The sequence below is a fragment of the Heliconius melpomene genome, chromosome 11, assembly GCF_056956725.1.
Source record: "Heliconius melpomene rosina isolate 202511_hmr_F chromosome 11, ASM5695672v1, whole genome shotgun sequence".
NCBI lineage: Eukaryota > Metazoa > Arthropoda > Insecta > Lepidoptera > Nymphalidae > Heliconius > Heliconius melpomene.
This window is the reverse complement of record NC_140399.1, coordinates 2,084,652-2,105,386: the sequence shown is the minus strand read 5'-3', so window position 1 is coordinate 2,105,386 and position 20,735 is coordinate 2,084,652. Positions and strand designations below refer to the sequence as shown.

At 32.8% G+C, this 20,735-nt stretch overlaps 1 protein-coding gene and 1 long non-coding RNA gene across 5 annotated transcripts in view; one reads left to right on the top strand and one right to left on the bottom strand.

The window, feature by feature from the left end:
• The window catches only part of Ac78C (adenylyl cyclase 78C), an 80,264-nt gene that overhangs the window by 39,379 nt on the left and 20,150 nt on the right, over positions 1-20,735 (bottom strand). For 2 of the 4 annotated variants that reach the window (XM_085192721.1, XM_085192725.1), the window contains exons 1-2: positions 12,751-12,907; positions 5,627-5,683 (exon numbers count right to left, since the gene is read on the bottom strand). The gene's annotated coding sequence lies outside the window, so the exon portion shown is untranslated. Of the gene's footprint in view, positions 1-5,626; positions 5,684-12,750; positions 12,908-20,735 lie in introns of those variants that run through there. The other 2 variants (XM_085192723.1, XM_085192722.1) reach the window with 2 other exon arrangements.
• LOC146534290 (uncharacterized) lies at positions 16,503-19,008 on the top strand. Its single transcript, XR_014878409.1, has 2 exons — positions 16,503-17,409; positions 17,507-19,008. It is a non-coding gene; the product is annotated as an uncharacterized LOC146534290 (long non-coding RNA).

Here is a 20,735-nt window from a genome sequence, read left to right as displayed (position 1 = left end):
TCTAAAAAAACTTTTTACACAAAATTTAAACATTTCTTAGAATAAGTAAATGATAAACTAACAGATACTTCATTAATTTTTTTTAAGTAGATTATTTTTAAAAAATGTCTTTTTTTTAGCCAAATTGTATTAGCCAGTTGTAGCGACTCAAATGAATATTATTATAGCGTTTTCCTCAATTCCGTAGTAAATTACAGGAAAATTAATTAAGTACCGGAAATATAATGCTTTATACTAAATATCTATTTCAATATAAGAATGTTATGAACTTCATTTATATAAATGAATAAATGAAAATGTTTTTAAAGGTTTATTAACACAGAGCTATTATAAAAAAAAAATACAGTCGAATTGATAACCTCCTTTTCTTACAGAAGTCGGTTAAAAAAAAATACTTGTACTGTAATAAGTTTTGGATCTTAACGCCGCGGCTTTTTTATTGTTATAAGAGCGAAGAAATGAAAATATATCATTCTTCCAAGTGAGAATCAAATTCATAATTACCGCCTTTATATTTAGACGCAGTGACGTTATGCCATGACGACCTCTAATATAAAAATGCTTATAAAAAAATATTCGTTAACTATGTTTTTTTTTGTCAGTATCACCCAAAAGAAACAACATTAAGATACCCGCTAAATACACCGAAATACTTTAAAACAATCTAAATATCCATTTTGGCCTCGAGTCTAAAAAAACGCATTTTAAATCTATTTACTTATAATAAAATCGTAACTGATCGGTATCTGTATATCGAAGGTATACTCGTATCAGAAAAAGTATTACTAATATCTAGAATGAGGGCGGCGAGGTGTCTTGAGTATTGACACTACTTTTTCGCTAACTACCGCACTATACGCAAGATAGAGAAAATAAAAACAAGACATTTCTATGTTTTTATTATTATCAAGCCTAGACAGGTCTAAATGCAGAGATATTTATATAACTATCTCTTTACTGGTATATTTTCAAAGTAGTTTGGCAAATCTAATGTTAATAAATTCCCTTTTTAGGTCCTTTCCTAAATCAAGTTAAAGAAGATTTTCTTCGGGAATAATGGGACCTGATAGTATTCACGCTGTTCCCAACGCATACGACATAACATAAGACACTCCGCTCCCATTAAGACACCCCGTTCTCTGGAGACTACTACTTACTTTGGAGACTTTTCTTCTCGTTACTCATCTTGTTTTTCTTCATTTTCATTTAATTATTCATATAATAATATTTTTACTAGGCAAAATTAATAAGCATAAAGTATACCTGTTTGTGCGAGCTTGTTAAATAAATTATAGTCTGTGTAAGAAAAACAAAAAACAAGTCATATATCACTAGCTATTTGCACATTCCCGCTCAGGAATTTATTTTTCTTTTTACCTTCACTCTTTGTTACAAAGAGTGAGTAGACACAAGTGATACCGGTATTCGTGTATGAATACCGGTATCACTTGTGTCTACTCACTCTGTTCTCCGTTTTCTGCTCGAATTAGAATAGCGTGCGTGTACAAAAACTACTGAACAGATTTAGATGAAATTTTACCGAAATATAGCTTAAACATCAGAATAGGCACAATAGACTGCAGTTTATATAAAAAAATGTGTTATTTGCCTATATTATAACTATAACTTTAAAGATTTAAACTTGTAAAGCACGCAAGTAATTAAAGAAACCGTTTAATATTTTGTAAATGGTTGAACCTATATCGACTCGTATATCAAATTTTATATCATCATCATCATCATCAGCTTGTTCTTGTCCACTGCTGGACATAGGCCTCCAATGGCACGCCACTGAGCTGGATCTTCAGCTCTTCACATCCAGCCTTTGCTCGCCACTTATTTATATATTTATTATTAAATCTCCCAAAACATCCGAATCCTTTTCATTAAGGCGTACAATCTTAAGCGACATTTAATTCAGAGTCGTTACAAGGTTTTATAGCTGAAATGTCAGGCTCATAATATCGTTCATTTGCTCTGTTAGCCATATGTGGGAGCATTGACCTTTTCGTCGCCAGGGACGATTTTTTTTTTATTAATTATCTGTAATATCTATAAAATGCATGTAAAACAACTAATAAATGTTGTTTCATGTATGTCAGTCGTGTCAGTCAGTATGATTCTTCAGATAAACTGACATTGTGAAAAAATATTTACTTTTATATCGTAAATAAGAAAATGACAAATAAGTAATATTTATCTACGAGAATATTAGTTTCTAAACGACCGGCCATTGGAAAAATTTCCAAGGCACTTCCACGCGACTGACTCCCTCCTTTGACAGAGGGTCCTTCATACACTTTGATCGTTACACAGTTTTCTGCAAATCTAATTTTTATAAATGACTCTCCAGCCAATTGGTATCGACTGAAGATATTATACATTAAGACATATTTCGTTGAGGCCGTCGTACAGTGCTACAGTGCCAGATTACAAACCGCTCAACACGGAATATCTCGAAAAATTAGACAAAAAGTGGAGAACGGAGTGTCTTAACACTAGATTTCTTGCTGCATGAAGCTGCAAAAACACATATGTTATCTGTATATATAAAATCGAAAGGTCACTCACTCATCCCGAAATCTCAGAAACTACAAGTGCCAGGAATCTCAAATTTTGCATAGGAGTTTTTTTTTTTTTTTTTATTTCTGTCAAATATCCATACAACTATATATTTACATTGATGAAGGCACTACAAAAAACCACGAAGGTTTGTCTCGAGTACCAAAACTCGTCTAAATTATAGATTTAAATAATGTTTTTTTAATAATTGATTTAAGCTCCTCTGAGTAATTTTACTTCTTATTTTAGGGTCTAGATTATTTATTAAGTTAGGAACCATGTATGCCCGGGTGCGCTGTCCGTATTTGTTACTAGCTGATAGTGAAACTAATCTATTTTGTGTGATATTACGTGTTGCAATTTTATGAGAAATTTTATATTGAAACTGCAAGTCGAAATAATTTTCTTTTAATATTGTAAAATTAATTTTATCATAAAGGGGAATAACTTGGCAGTATTTAAAGAGAAGGTTTTCATCAGTTGCCGCTTGCAATTTAATTTTTAAAGGGACGATGTTCTTCAATATTCTAACCTGCAGCCGGTATATGTAACTCAAGTATGTTTTGTCCGTTCTGCCGTAACTACTAAGTCCATATGACATAATTGAGTCAGCTAATGCGTTATAAAGCATCATCTTAGTCTTATACGTTAATCTATTCTTGACAATAAAAATATTTGCCAAAAATGATCTTAGCTTATCACATACATAATTAATATGCTTATGCCAGTTGAAGTTGTGATCAATAGTTAATCCTAAATATTTATGGGATAGTGCTACTTCAATTGAAGGACAGCCACAGTGGCTACTGGGGTTGTGCAAGCAGCAGTGAGTGTGAGCTATAAGACTACAATTCATATCGCTACCTGCTTTGAGGTTTGGAGAATGAATATGTATCAATTTAGTTTTTTGCGGATTTAATACTAAATGACTATCATGACACCATTTATTTAACATATCGAAATCTTCCTGTAATAATGTCATTCCTTCATTCACGTCTTTAGCAGCTACAAGCAAACAAGTATCGTCAGCATATTGATAAGTTATACAATTGTTAAAAATTTTACTCATATTATTTATATAAGCTATAAAGTGTAAAGGCCCCAATACAGAGCCTTGAGCCGTGCCCTCCGAGACTTTTATGCTAGTGCTAAAACTGTCGCCTATTTTTACGCAATAATTCCTATCTCTAAGGTAATTTTCACACCATTTAAACAATGGACCCCGTATTCCGGTGTTTTCTAATCTTCGTGCAAGTATTTTGTGATTTAATGTGTCAAAAGCACGGGAAAAGTCAATAAACAGCGCCAAAACATGTAGTTTCTGATCCAACCACGTATTTACTTGGTCCGTAAATGTTGACAATAACATTGTCGTATTTTTACCTGGTCGAAAACCGTACTGTGTATTGTTCAGTATATCATTTTTTTCGTAAAAAGACTGAATTTGATTACTTATAAATTTTTCAGTAATTTTATTTAACACAGAAGTTACCGTGATCGGTCTATAGTTACTTATAGGACGTAGGTACTCATGGAGACAGAAATTAATAATAACGTAGTTCACGCAGGCGAAGCCGCGAGCGGGCCGCTAGTTTCTATATATAGTTAAATACAATATTACAGTCTTTTCCAAACATTTTAAATGATGAATTTGTTGAAAAATGTATAACAAGTGCTTCAAATGAGTATTTAAGTTTCTCAATTAGACTCGCTTCAGTTCAGTTTAGTTCTTTATTCGTACACACCCTTTGAGTGTGTCAATAGAACGTTATATACTTGCATTTCTATTCCCCACTATCGTATGACGAGCATGAAAAGTAAAATGGTTGTTTGAAATCTATAAATAGAAGAGACCGGAATAAAATTGTTTTTTTTGTTTGTTTTTCAACTGTTTTATCACAGCTTTAAGCTTGATACTTCTACAGTTTCCACGTGCAAAAGTATAAGTGAGTATTTTTTATTTCAGCTTTACGTTGTATCCCGCACGTTGCAGGGATAAGCACTGCGTGTTGAGTGTTGGAACTCAACGTAGCGAAGGCTGACACCAGAGCGATGAAATAAAAATATGAAATATTTTATTTCCTGGAATCGAACCCAGAACCTGATGGGCTTACGTGTACAGTCACATTCTTTGCCCCTGCCCATTTAATTTTAATACAATGTGGATAGAAGGATAAATTAAATTTAATAAGCAGAATGTGTCAGACAATGGCGCCCAGCCGCGTCAATCATCGGCCGCCCGCCGCCGCCGGCACTAATTGTCACTTCATAGTAAGCTATTTAGATTAATTGTTTTATTTTCTTATAGAAAATTGGTATATCTTATGGTATATCTTTGTATATCTTATAGTGGTGGTGTTTGAAAATTGGTGATTATCTTTATAGAGGCCAGTATAGGCCGTGTGTGACTGTGAAGGCGACAGGTTGTGGTTTCGATGTCTACTTGAGGAAATGAAATATTCAATATGGTCTTTTCTTCCTTCTGGCAACGATTCTTCACTCTGTTTTTTATAATTTTCAATTATAAGACTATATCTTGGATAATAGTTCAGTTCAGTTCAGTTCAGGCATCGAAAGGCATATGGATATAAAATAATGTTTATAAAATAAAATAAAAAAAATCACGCAGTATCCTGCATGAAGTAAACAGAGAGCTCAGTGCTAAGACACTCCATTCTCCACTTTCCGCCCAATATTCAATATATTGCGTATTGAGTGGCGGAATTCATCGCAGTGCTTTATTTTGTTACCAGAGCGAGGTAATCATTTATTTAGAAAACGCTACTCCATGACGGCCTTAATATATTTTTTTTATATATTTTTTTTCACTGAAATAAAAATTAGCTTCACGCTGTATCCCGCACACAGCAGGTTAGACAGAGGGATTTCAAGTATATTAAAAGGCATTAATTATTTATTTTGCACCATTTAAACACACCTTAGAGAACCGCTCACATCACATCAAAAACAATAATTTATTATTTTATCAAACAAAACAACGTACAAAGGGAATTTGTATTGAATTATAAATATAATCAACTAGAAGTATATAACTCTCGCTTACCTTAAGTTAGTAATTCCTTTTGATGTGTTAATTTCATTGCCTTCATCTCTTAGATATCTGAAACAATAAAAGGGTTCGTTGGAGATTATTTCAGAAAATTTATATCTTTATTTAATAATTAAACCGTTTTGTGCTATTGTCATTTCCATTGTCCTTTACCAATGTACATGCGAGTATATGGAAAAAGATATTTAGATATATATATTTTGAATAACATAGTACCGTGGTGTATTGTATTTAGCTGTAGATGATGGTTGTAGGTTCATTGAAAGTAAAACATATCAAGGCAAAGAATATTTGGCGGAAAGTCAACAGTACCCAAAACAACCCAAAAAAACAAAAGAATGCAATAATAAAACTAAATAACTATACTTTTTACTGGAATATTAAAATATTAGAGTAGACAGTAAAATCTCAGGCGAATTGCCCCAATTTATTATCATTATTATAAATCTTATCTAAAGCATTGTAAATTTTGTATTACTCGCAAAATACACGAAGCAGTTACCATGAAAGTTCAGTTCACTATACATTTTAAATGGTTTATTATCAGTGCCGTCTTAGGCTTCTTCAATTTTACCTGAGTTTGATAAGATTTAGGAAGGGACTCAATTTGAAAGTATATCAAATTATTTGGGAACCTCGTACCCTTACTGTTCTAACTATTTTTGGACACCGAAAAGCCCTTGATCCTTTTCGTTAAGATAGAACTGTGTAGTATAACTGTATAATCAAAACAATTGACGCGTACAATACGTTTTATAATTTCACAGCCTAATTTTGTAGGCATTGCGTGTTGAATAAGGTACTCAAAACCAGGTAAGAAATGAATATATTAAATATTTCATTTTCTCACACTTACAGTCGCGTTGGCCCCTGCACCACGACTGGACTCAAAAAATGCAAAATTAACAGAATTTTATCACTATTTTTTCTCCCATAAATTTCAGTAAAAACAAAAAGTGGTACAATTTCTATTGTGTCTGTGTCTACACGAGTACTAGACATGAATGCGCGACCTTCGACGTTATAGAGACCGATGTATAGATAAGCAAACGATCTTAGGACACGAGACATTGTCTTTTTTTAAATCCAAAATAATATTACAAGGAAAATATTATACTTCTGCTAGAGACCATTGTGGAGAATTGTGGAGAATTCCCTATTTTTTTTTTCATCTTCATGCCGTATCTCGCGCATAGCAAGATGGACATAGGGAAACTAATATTTAAGACATTTCCTTCTCCATTTTCTGAAGAATTTTCGAGATTGCGTGTTGAGAAGAACTCAACGCCGCGTCAAAGCGAAGAAATGAGAATATTAAATATTTCATTCCCCCGAATAAAAATCGAACTCACAACCATTGCGTTTACAGTGACACGCGCGTGCTCCTACGCCACTACAGACTCTCTATTCCTATTCAGAATTATTATTTTTTTATTCCTCCCCTTTTGCACTAGTATGTTGAGTAGACGAAAAACCTAAAATTTTCTATAGAAATTAAAGTAAATGATAATAAAAAAAACAATTGTCTTAAGTGTTAGAATACTTGACCAACAATTTATAAAGATATTAAGTTTTTCAAACTTTCGCCATTTCTAAACTTGCCTTATTCTATGTCATCTAGTTGCAATATCCGTCGCTCTGTGGCCTTTCCTCTTCAATGGTTTCTACAATTTGTTTCAATTTCCTGAAAAATATAATTTTGTCATTTTTTGCTGTATTTCAATATTGAAATAGCCAGATGGCGACAGAGTTTTACGCTTTCTTTATTTCTCATTTGAATTTGTAATACAGCGGTAGTGGACTTTTTTTACGAGTAAAACTGCTTTTATAATTTTTTTTTATTTCAACATAATATTGAAAATTGTTATGTCTCAAATAATTAAAAAAAAACAAGCTCAAGGAAACAAACAAAAGAGTGACATTTATTTACGTGACTATTGTTTATATTTTCCGCATTTACCCATACACGAATTTCAAGTCAAAAGTAAAGATATTTTTCATATAGGTCCACATATATTTATTATATTTAGCATAAAAATTATATAACTGTAAAACTTCTAGAAAACAAATCTTAAAACAGAATGAATGAAATAAAAATATCATACTTTTAAGGCTGAAATTAAATTCCCGGATTACTGAGAAAAAGTTATTAATATTCTTAAAAAATAAACCAATTATTCCTATAGGACCGACGAAAATAAAAATAAACAATAACAAATATTAATTTTATTACATTTTATACACTATAATTAAATTTCTCATATATATTGCGTTAATTAATATTCTTCTCGTACGTACATCAAACTTGTGCCTTTTGATACTAGCTCTTATTTTTATAAGGTTACGGTCTTTATTCCAATAACAGATAATTAACTTTACAGCCCATTATTTCAAATATAAGAGTCAATTAAAATTTTATTGCGTTGTTATACTTTTTTGATAGAACTCTATCGACAAAGAAATTAAATTAAATGTCCATTTTTTAAAAGAATCGTAATATTTTATTAACATTTCTTTATCAACAATTTTATCTTTTCCCAAAACACTAAAAAGGGACATAGATTATAATTATTAATTTCAAATTTTTTAAGTCATAGTCAATATTAATATAATTTAAAATATTTAACTTTTCTAAAAGTTTTCTTTTAGATTTTGGATTATATCGATAAATAATTTGGACGCAAAGTATAAAAAATGCATAAATTTAAAAAAGTATTTTTTTTCTAAATTATTTAAAAGTAACTAAAATATGATTTAATATTGATTTAAATTTTAATTTAACTATAATGTAAGTCAAAGTATCGGAATTATCCATTTATTCTTATGTCTACATTCTACATAGAAACCATCGTAGCATAGTCTACGCCGTAGCCCTTTTATCTATTAAGAATAGTGTGTATTTTTTATCTTTTGTTAGCTTTACGCTGTATTCCGCACGTAACAGGGTAGATAGAGGTATCCTGGGAATCTAGTGTTAAGATATTCCGTTCCCAGTAAAATACTTGTGTTCCCCATTTAGCGCTAATTCTGGGGGCACTGTGTGTTGAGCCTATATATAGCTTTCCTTGAAAAATAAACGTTTTAACGCAAAAATATTTTTTGTGCAGTAGTTTCTGAGATTATCGCGATCAACCATACAGACTCGTCATCTTTATTTTAACTAATAATATTTAATTTAATTTCCATGTATTAAGCTCTAAATTAAACTGCCTAAACTAAATCGAACTTAGAACTACCAACCGCGCCTCCAATAACTAACTCAGTAAGCACTGAATAGCGAAAACAAGGCGATAATTACAATGCCTTTGATTTATATGTAATGTCGTATAACATAAAGCGCCATTCCTCTAAGACAAATGACGATAATTGGGATCGTGATCCGAACCAATTATTAGGCATTATTGTATGTAATTAAAGCGAATATAGTCTATAGGTTATAGTTATTATTGGTTAAAATATTATAGTATACTAGCGGACGCGCGCAGCTTCGCCTGCTTATTGGCACCCTTAGTGGGTAAATTCTAAGAAACCGTGAAATACGTGTTCAATTAAATATTTTTTGAGTCTGAATTTACAATTTTATAAAAATTTCCGATACGTAAATGCCGACCTAAAAATTTTTCCATACAAACTTTCAACCCCTATTTCACCCCTTTAGAGTAAAAATTTTTCAAAATCCCTTCTTGGTGGATGTCCAGATTACGAAAGTAAGCATCTGTCCAAATTTCACGTTTCTACGCACAGCGGTTAAGGCTGTGCGTGCGTCTTACCTCAGTCAGTGAGGACAAGTCCTTTTATATATATAGATAACGAATACGAATTCCTTGCGTATATTATACAAGTATTGTTGCAAGTGTTTTGAGGCAGTGAAGGCGAATTGGAACAGCGTCTGATTGTTAACGTGACGATTGTACATTCAATTCCCTCTGGGGGGGGCAAAGAATTATTTTCTTTTGTTCCACTTCCAACTTGACACGTAATGTCTTGAAAATTAGGCAGACAGTGGGAAACAGAGTGTCCCTTTACTAGGTTCCTTCTACCTACCATGCTGTATGCGGGTAACAGTGTGAAGCTGGAAAAGTTACGGCATTTTATATTTTTTTCTATATTTTGACGTTAAATGTACAAATATAAATAAAATCAATAAAATTATTTATAAAATAGAATACTTTCTTGCTAAATGATTAATCTTTCTAATGCTTTTCGGGCAGAGGTTTGGAAAAATTTTTCTTACAGAGGTCCTAACAATAAACGAAAAGGTTCCAAGAAAATTCACAGTAGCGGCGTGCTTGTAAGACACGAGCCTATTAATACTTTTAAGGGGGTCGTATTTATAGGAGCGTGTTCAAATCTTGGTACGTCCCATTAGTTTTCTCATCTTTATTAGCTTTTAGCGATAACCAGAAAGAACCTTGTGCAAAGACATTTTTTTTACTTTCCGCGTAAATCTAAAACATTGTGTGTTGAGTGGCAGTGCTTAACGCCGCGCTCTTTCTCACCTGAAAGGAGAAGAGGTGAAAGAAAAAAAATGATCATTCTCCTAGTGTTAAGACTTAATTAGAATTTTTAAGATATTGCGCGTTGAATGGAGGAAATCAAGGAAGGAAGATATGAAAATATTAAATATTTCAGTCCCCCAAGCGGAAATCGAACGTCGGCCTCAAAAAAAATACACATTTAATAAATATATTTATCAAATGAAAAATGAAAATACACGTGTGTATTTTTTACAGTCATGACGCAATTAAGAAATTACCAACACGATTATTATTGTAGATTCGACACCCACTATCCTAAATTCAGGCCGAAAGTGGATATCAGAGTGGTCTACCACTCTTTTCTCTCCGCTTACCTGTCAAGAAAATTACCTACTGTACTCTCCCTCTAATATGTATAAAAGAATTGTCAAGGTAAATAAAAGTAGCAAAACAATTCAAAGTAAAATCCTCTGTTCGTTCAACCACTACATTGGAAAAGGTAAATAATATTGACCCATATTGTTTAGAAACCTAGAACGAAGTACTGTTGTATTGTTCAAACTAAAATCTTTATAGACTTCAATTTAATGTTCTTTTAGAAATACAATCTTTCTTCGCTTTTATACGTAACATTTTCTACACATTATAAATTAATGTTTGCTTTTCATTCCAAATGAACCTGATTTGATGCTGTTTTTGTAGGTTCAAGTCTTATTTTAAGAGGCCGGTTAAACGAGACAGGTTGTGGATTCGATTTTCACTCGTGGAAATAGTTAATATTTTCATTTCCTCGCTCTGGTAACAGCAGCTCGGGGTGTTGAGTCCTTCCACTCAACACGCAATACCTCAAGAGTTCGTCAGAAAATGGGAACGGAATGTATTAACACTACTTTCTCAGGTTCTATATAGGCGTATGCCTGCTTAGTTTGACATACACAGTGAAGCTATATTTAATTTTCATTTCTTATGTTCGCTACACCAGAGTGATGAAATGAAAATATTAAATGTTTCATTTCCTCGAGTGGGAATCGAACCCATAGTCTTACATATATATTTTGTGAACCACAAGAGGCTAAGAACAACACTGCATGTGGAGTGGAGGAAATCAACGCCGAATTAATTGATTTAAACATTTTTATTTAAAAAGCTATTTGAAATTACTTTATGCGCTTAACTAAGCTTAATAAAAGTTTGATATAACACACATAGACATTATATCGACCAAATTATTTCATATATTCCATTTAAGACATCAAATGGAAAGCCTCATTTTTTCCCATTTCCATAAGAATTTCGGGAAAAGATCTCTCCTCACCTACATCCCCTAAAAGTGAAATTTAAAATTTCAAAATCCAATATCTTTGTCTGTGCGTTGTGTGTAAGTCACTCAGTGATGGATGAGATAATTCATACAATAAATAACAAGAAAGGTTCCATTTTAAATTAAACTATTCATCTTCAACAGCGACCCCTATATATTTCTCCTCCCCTCTTTTAACCAAATTGAAATATAGAAGTGGACTTAATGTCAGTTTTAAACTTTTGCCATTTATATTGGCTTAAACGGTGTGCCATTTACGTGTGCTTTAACCTCGTGAAAATAGATATTTTCTACATATATTTCGAAACTTAAAAAAAATTACAATATAAAATATTTTGTGTTTGTTTTATATTGTATTCAAAATAACATGTATGTATATGCCAATAGAATATAAATGTGTATATGATATAGAATGAGCTATTGTCTTTTTTGCCCTGGCAAGACAAGGCGTAGTCAGATTTCCACTGCCAACTTTGCTATATAAATGTTGAATAATAAAAAAAAACGAAATAATTAACGGAAAATAATAATAATTACAATGAGAAATTAATTAATCATTTATATTAATGACGTACTCGTAATATACTTAAAAGAAACAATCTATGAACTGTTTACACTATGAGGTAAGCTAAATAAAAAAAAATAGACTATACTAGAACATAACCTCTAAAGCTTCATAATATACGTTCACTCGAGTGTTAACTTTCAATGTCAAGCTTCTATTGCACTTCTAAAAAAACATTGTACTCGTACAGTTTTACCCGGAGAGCACCTCGACGCAGCACATTGTCCACCAAAGCCAAAATTAAGTTAATAAAATATTTAGTTATGTATTCACCTGAGTGCAAAGCGTGGGACTGTAAACGTGACGTTTGTGGGTTTGTTTCTCTGTTGAGGGAATGAAATATTTAATATTTTCACTACCTGACTCTGGAAGGGCGCAGTTGAGTTACATCACTCAACACCCAATACCTCCAGAATTCGACAGAATGTGAAACGACATGTACTAATAAGGAACGGTGTTTCTTAACATTTCCTCTGGTTACCATGCTATGTGCAAATTACAGCGTGGAGCTATCCCGAGTCGAGATCGAACCCAGAACCATCGAGTTTACAGTCAAAAGAGATCCCAATATACCACGACATCCTCAAATTTGCATACCTCTACCATAAAACACATATAAAACGTGACCGAAACCACGTAAATATTCTAGAGAATAAACTTATCAGTACACATTCTTGCAAACACATACTTCCTTCCCATTACACGGTACCATCAATCACTTATAACAACGCCATAATAAAATTACTAAACTCACCAACCAAAGTTACGAACGCCTATTAGGGAAGTTCGGGAACCTTTTGTTCCTATTATTGGCATAAATCTATTTACCGTCGTCACTTAGCACACCACTTTACTATACGATAAGAACAACTTGTTAGCAACTCCTCCTTGAAGCGACACGACCGCGCGAACTGAAGTCCCATAGAAAACTGAAATCTGAAAACCGTCGTTTCTATATATCATTTAGAAGGGAAATAAAAATCGTTTCACATACAATGCTCGTTGCCTATATATAGCGTAAGGAGCTTGTAGAATTAAAACGTCAATGGATTTTGAAATGGGCGTTCGGTCGTTGTTTTTTGTAATTAATTCGACAGCTTTCCTTATCTATACGAGTGATAAGATGTGAACTTCCAAACGATTTTTCCTAACTTTTTCCCTAGCTAAGTGACAATACATTTACTCCAAGCTAACAGCAGTGATTTATGGGTTTTTTGATATAAGTTTTTTATGTGATTTGGTAAAAATTGCATATATTATATATGTACATATATATGTATATTATTTTTTTAGGCTTACGCTGTAACCGGTGCATAGTAGGGTAGGGTCCTTTAGTTCCCCATTTTCCGCCGAATTCTGGACGCATTGCGTTTTTAGTGGTGGAACTCAACGCCGCGTCGCGTACGCAACATATACTAACTCTATATGCTGCTAATATATAAAAAAAACTCTTTTCTTACTGTCCTGTCCACGTTTTAGGTAATGAAATACACCCGTCTTTGTATAACCATATGAAAGACCCGTATTTTGAAATATAATTTTCCTTATATATATTGAATATGAATCGGCAATTATTACAGTCAGTGTAACAGCTGTGTTACACGAGCACTGCGACATTTGCTTCATTTTTAAAATGAATACCTATGTATTATTTTAAATCTTTTGTAGCTTCACGCTCTATCCCGCATCCAATTAAAAAAAATCAGCTTCACACAGCACGGTAGGCACAGCAAGGTGTACTTACTGTAACCTAGTGTTAAGACACTCCGTTCCCCACTTTCTGCCGAATTCTGGAGGCATTGCGTGTTGAGTGGCAGAACTGAACGCCGCGCTTTGCCTCGACACCAGAGCGAAGAAATGGAAATATAAACGTAAATAAATATTTCACTTCCTCGAGTGAGGATCGAACCCACAACCATCGCGTTACAGTCGCATATAACTGAAAAAGCAGAGGTTGCCAACTAGACAAATCGTCACAATTAAGACATCCAATTCCCCACTTTCTGCTGGTTTCTGAGAACTATTGGCAGAACTGGTGTATTCTGGTGTATTGGCAGAACTCAACGCCGCGCTTTGACTTGTTACCAGAATGATAAATTGAAAATACTGCACCAGGGCGGTCTTTATATACATTTTTATGAAATTTTATAAAAAAACATCGAAATTATTTTGTATTTAGTTCACGTAAACAAATCGTGCTGCTGTCATTCAACGTAGACAAACAAATCTAAATATATGTATGTCATAATGTTTTAACTGGAGGCATAGAAAACAAATTATTAAATATATTCGAGGCTGTTATGGTGCAGTGGAATAGCGTCCATCTGTAAATTCTATGGTTGTGAGTTCATTTACCAAATAGGGAAATTATTTTATATAAATAATTTTCAGTTACAATGTATTTGTCTTGAAAATTGTGTAAAGGAATGTCTTAAAAGTAGGATTATTTTTATTATTCTTATACCCTTTGTTCTGAATTTAGGGACAGTATGGCGGCAGAAATCAATCTTGTAAATCAATGATGTTATCTTAAGTAAATCCGAGAATAGAAAATATTTTATAAATAAAATCATTTCATTTTTTAAACATAAATAGATGCTTTCACTATTGTTTAGTCGTATAATTGTAAGGGACAGGTTGTGGATTCGATTTCCAAGGACTTGAAATATTTATTATTTTATTTCCTCGCTCTGGTCAAACACACAAATCGAACCCACACCTTGTCACCACACGTTTGTATCCCTGAGCCACGACTGGCATCAAACTTCTTTCTTATAAAACTTTCAAACTTGATCTAAATGGAAACCGCAATGAGTCTCTCCGCTATAGGTACGTTTACATATTTATTTAAGGTACCTCCTCTTAGTTAGGCAAGTTAGCTTTTTCCAGTTTCTTTCTTTTTCCCGCATATTACTCCCAATTTCGGAAATATTGAAAGTAGCATAGCATAAGCAACTAATTTAATACTTTTTTCATTATTTGCACCTAATTTTATCATTAGGAAAGGTCAGTACCGTCAGCCTGATAATGAATTAATCTATCAAAAAAAAAATCAATACAAATAACCACATTTCCCTTACGCCATTCAAATGAAAGCTTTGACGAAGCTCGTCATACAAAGCACACGTCATGTCTATTCTGGGCTTCATCAGCTTATCAGCGACGTGGGCATTTATCAATAGGGTTACCATGTCAGATAATTATGTTTGACATGGAAAAACTATCCGTCTATAATGGTTATTTAAAACGCGCGGAAGCGCGTGCCAAGTTCTGGGTTTCAGAACTGGCGAGCAGCACCGTGTGTTATTTTACACGAACCATTTGAAGCCACTTTTTACCTATTCGTAACTCAAAAACTATTCCACCTAAACCTGTAATATTTGGTTCAAATATTTAGACCCCCTACCGTATACGTGCATAAAATTTCATAAATACAGCTCAAACAGTTATTTAGATAATGACGTCCAAAAATCGTTAATTTTTAGGGGGTGACTGACCTATAGACCTTAATGTTAACCAAGTTCCAGATGACCTAGAATGGTGAAATTTAGCATCCGGTTAAGTAATTGGGTGTATATCAAGGGAAAAATCCGAAACTAGTATTTTTTAAATATTTTCTTATAATTTTTCAATAAATAGATTCAATTAGGCACATTTACTTATAGTGTAGCGCCTGGCATAATATAAGAGCAATGCATTATTTATATATTGTTGCTTTTATTTATGTCACACGTTAGTAAATATTTTATTTGTTTTGTAGACTAACTTCACTATTACTTACGTAAGCCATCTAAAACAACACGATGCTTTCAAGTATATTTTAAGATAAGATATGTCTCCATTTGTAGCTGAAAATGACTCTAATTTATGTCCTGAGAAAGCCTGTCATCATGTGGACTTCAAGGGCTTCACGTAAACATATAAAAATACTAGCGGACGCGCGCAGCTTCGCTAGCTTATTTAGGGGTGAATTCTAATAAACCATGAAACATGTGTTCAATGAAATATTTTTAGGAGTCGAAATTTCTAATTTTATAAAAATCGGTGGGGATTTGAAGATTTTTCCATACAAACTTTCAACCCCTTATTTACACCTTTAGGGATTGAATTCTAGAAAATCATGAAACATGTGTTCAATTAAATACTTTTAAGAGTCCGAATTTCAAATTTTATAAAAATCGGTGCCGATTTAAAAAAAATTCCATACAAACTTACAACCCCTATTTCACCCCTTTAGGGTTATAATTTTTAAAATCCCTTCTTAGTGGATGTCCAGATTACGAAAGTAAACATCTGTTCAAATTTCACGTTTCTACGCACAGCGGTTACGGCTGTGTGTGCGTCTTACCTCAGTCAGTGAGGACAAGTCCTTTTATATATATAGATAATAAATGGATTAACATCCTTCATTATTATTTATTATAATTTAAACATATGTTTTAGTACTTATTATACTAAGAGTATTTGCATAGTTGATTAACGTATTTGATATTAAATTATTATTACAATATTTAAGTACTAAGTCCTATATAAGATCCTATAAGGGTTCTGTTTTATTGCTTTCGAGGTACAGAACCCTAAAACAGAAAAAAAATACACTAAAATATAAATATAAAAATAATAATTATATTGATAGAAATATATATAAAATTTAATAATAATATACTATCTGTAAGGTCAGTCGTGGCACAGGGGCACAAAGTGTGTCTGTAAAACCGACTGGTTGTTAGTTCGATTCCCACTCGAGGAATTGAAATATTTATTAAAAATTATATTTCCACCAAGGCAAAGCGCGGCATTGAGTTCCGCCACTCAACACGCAATGCCTCCTGAATTCGATGGAAAGTGGAGTTACTGAGTGTCTTAACACTAGGTTCTCTCTGTCTACTCTGCTGTGTGCGGGATACAGCGTGAAGCTGGTTTGATTTTTAATTTGATATATTGTCAGCCTACCAGCTATCTTAACAGAAGTAATTATAAAGTAATTATTAACAGTAAAAATTTAAGTAATTGTTAATAAAAAAAATAAGAGTAAAAAAGAGAAAATTAAAAATTACTTAAACAAAATAATAAAAAATAAATAAATCCGCTTTACGATGCATCCCACACATAGCGGGGTAGACAGAGGGAACCTAGTGTTAAGACACTCAGTTCCCCTCTTTCCATCGAACTCTGGAGGCATTGCGTGTTGAGTTATTCCAACAAAATAATAAAATTAGAAAAAAAAAATAATAAATATATCAGATTTCTAAACGCAGCATACATTAATTACTTTCTAATCTGACAACTGTCATTTAATCAACAAAATAAAAACTATAGTCGAGATTCATAGATAAATATAATCTATTTTCATATATAATTAAATATCGTCTTAAGAGTAATAAAACATAATATTATTGACCATAATAAAAAAGTAAATACCTAATTATATTAGATATATTTTATTGTACGAAGGCGCTCATATTTTAATGGTTTTTTTGGCCTGGGTTTCATGATTTTACTGGTTTTAGGAACACTTGTGAAAACGGCACAGAACGAAGTCGACCTTGGGATCATATCAATTCAGATTGGTACCGTCAGCACTTAATAAACTTATTGTTTATATTTTTTCCAAGACATGTTGAACAATGAGTCGTTCAATAGAATTGCTTGTGGTTGAAACAAGAACTTACACCGAATTGTTCCAATGCCTCCCGATGGGAGCTGTCTCTTCCATGCTTTTGCATATTCTTCGTTTGAGCGTATTGATATACAACAAACTAATAAATTGCGCGAGACTATAGTAGAGTACGTATGTCGTAACTGGAATGATTTAAGTATCTACACTAGCGCTCGAAACGGGAATCCTTACTCTTCTAAAGAAGACATGCTTTGCTTAACTACGTACGGAGCTACTTCCGAAATAAAGGCTGCAGTAGATTTGTACAATATTAAGATAGAAGTGTATTATCACAATGTTGTCCTACTTGGTTTATTCGGCGAAGAGAAATGTCCTATGAAGCGCTTACTCTAAACTATGATTTAATAAATTAATTTTTAACAAAAACAAAAACCGACTTCTAACAACGAACTAAAAAGTGAAAAATAATTATATAAAGATTTTATAATTTTCAAGTCGGTGCCAAGTAAAACAAACAGGCTTAGTTATTAGATATTGTAGTAAGGGTGTTGTAGCATTAGTTTGACACCGACTTCAAAATTATAAAATCTTTATATAATTATTTTTCACTTTTTAGTTCCTTGTTAGAAGTCGGTTTTTGTTTTTGTTAAAAATTAATTTATTTTACGATTTTTAGTGATGGGTAGATCTTAAAATGATGCTTCTTGTACGAGTGGTGATGGAGGTGGTAGTGGTTGTCAACGAGTGGTTGTGATTGTTCTATGTAAAACTTCATTTAATTAGCTATTATTTTTGTGCAAAGTTACATTTTGGTATATTGACAAGAACAAACATAAAAAGTATTCGGGTGAATTCGGAATCTCCCTTTTTTGAAGTTGGTTGAAAATGAGAACATCCTCTTTTTTGAGATTGGTTGAAAAGAAATGCAACGATCAGGAATCTCACTTCTGACATCAATTTAAAAAGTTTTTGCTTGTAACTATTACAGTATAATTAATTTTTGACCAAAAAAAACAAACTTTCTCAATTTTCTCCGGATTCCATAATCGAAACCTAACCAAACTTTCACCAAATTATCCTTGAAGTGTATCCTTTCAAATAAAAAAATAATCATCAAAATCGGTTGGCGCGACATTGAGTTATTCGGCTATTAGTCGCGCACATGCATAATGCAAATTTAAGACTTATGTGATTTTCTCATGAATACCATTGTCAGACATGGACCAAAAAAAAATGGGACCATTCGGGAAGCTATACCTTTCAAATAAAAAAAAAATTATCAACATCGGTCCACCCAGTTAAAAGTTATGAGGTAACAAACATAAAAAAAAAAATAAAAAAAAAATACAGTCGAATTGATAACATCCTTTTCTTACAGAAGTCGGTTAAAAAGAGCAACTCTTGCGTTTCTTGCCGTAGTAGCTCCCTATAGGAAAAGTACTTGTAATGGGCAAATTGAATAAAGAATATTTTGATATTGATTACATTATGAACCTTCCTACTTATAATTTCTGTACAAAAAGTAATGATATCCCATCAAAAACATAAATGTAAAATGAAAGCCAAGTTCTGTAATAAAACGTATGCTTTCAGCGATAAAAGAAGTGAGATGTAAATGTATGCCAAGTTCAATGGTCAGCCCTGAAATTTATTTTTAACAATATAAAATATTTTATAACAACTGAAAATGCCCATTCTTCTTACAACTTGGAGACTTTATTTATGTGTAATATCTGACTTGGCTAGTTTTCAAATTAATTTACATCGATATAAATGAACATATTCAAATTCTATTCTATTCAGATTCTATTGTAAATTCATATGAAAACTAGCCAAGTCAGATATGCATACATTTACATCTCACTTCTTTTATCGCTGAAAGCATACGTTTTATTACAGAACTTGGCTTTCATTTTACATTTATGTTTTTGATGGGATACCTTTTACTAATGAAGTCTTTATCGAAAAGGAGGGGAGTAGCAGGAAAATAACGAGATTTCATAAGGGAGAGACTAAGGGGGAGATCGAGATTTCATTATTTTCTTTTTGTTAAAAAAATCTAATATTAATGCTAGATTTTTTTAACTTAACATTTCATATCCTCGAGTGCGGAACGAACCCACAACCAGTCGATTTTGCAGTCGCACTTTTTGCATCTATTTAGAAATATTTATTTCAATTTATATTTCCATTTCTCTGCTCTGATGTCGAGGCAAAGCGCGGCTTTGAGTCCTGCCACTCAACACGTAATGCCTCCAGAATTCTGCAGAAAATGGGGAACGGAGTAACTTAACACTCTGCCTACCCTGCTGTGTGCGGGGTACAGCGTAAAGCTGATTATTATTATTATTATAAATTCTATTAAATGATAATGAAGATATTAAACAGCCATTAATTATCACAAAGGCAGTAAAAAATATAATATAAGATTTAGGTATCTATATAAATTACGGATCGCCATTTTACTTACGGAATACGGATAAATTCGCTTGGTCAGGTCTAGCCATAGTCGTAATGAACGAAAAATATTATATATTTAATATGCATCTAAGTTACTATCTTATACTCAGCTTTTTTCTGTATTTTGTATATCTACTCAGAACAAGCGCAGTGGGAAAGCATCTGGCTGGAACGTAATGGTAGCGGGTTCGAAGCCGCAAAGAAAAAAAAAATTTTATTACTATTACGTTTTGACATTTTAAAGACAAAACGTGTCATAGAGTTTCGTCACTCAACAGGTCAATTCAATGTCTTAAATAATAGGCGGAAAGTAGCCTCTGTCCACACTGTTGTACGCAGGTTATAGTACAAAGAGACTTTTTTATCTAACGTTATATACATATATCTTAAACAAAAGGCAATAAACAAATTTTAAAAATAAAAAATAAAAAAATCAGCTTCACGCTGTTTCCCCGCACACAGCAGGGTAGACAGAGGGAAGAATCTGTGTTAAGGCACTCCGTTCCCCATTTTTTGCCGAATTCTTTAGGCATAGCGTGTTGAGTGGCAGAAGTCAACGCCGCGCTTTGCCTCGAGACCAGAGCGAAGAAATGAATGAAACGTAAATAAATATTTCACTTCCTCCAGTGGGGATCGAACTCACAACCGTCGCGTTACAG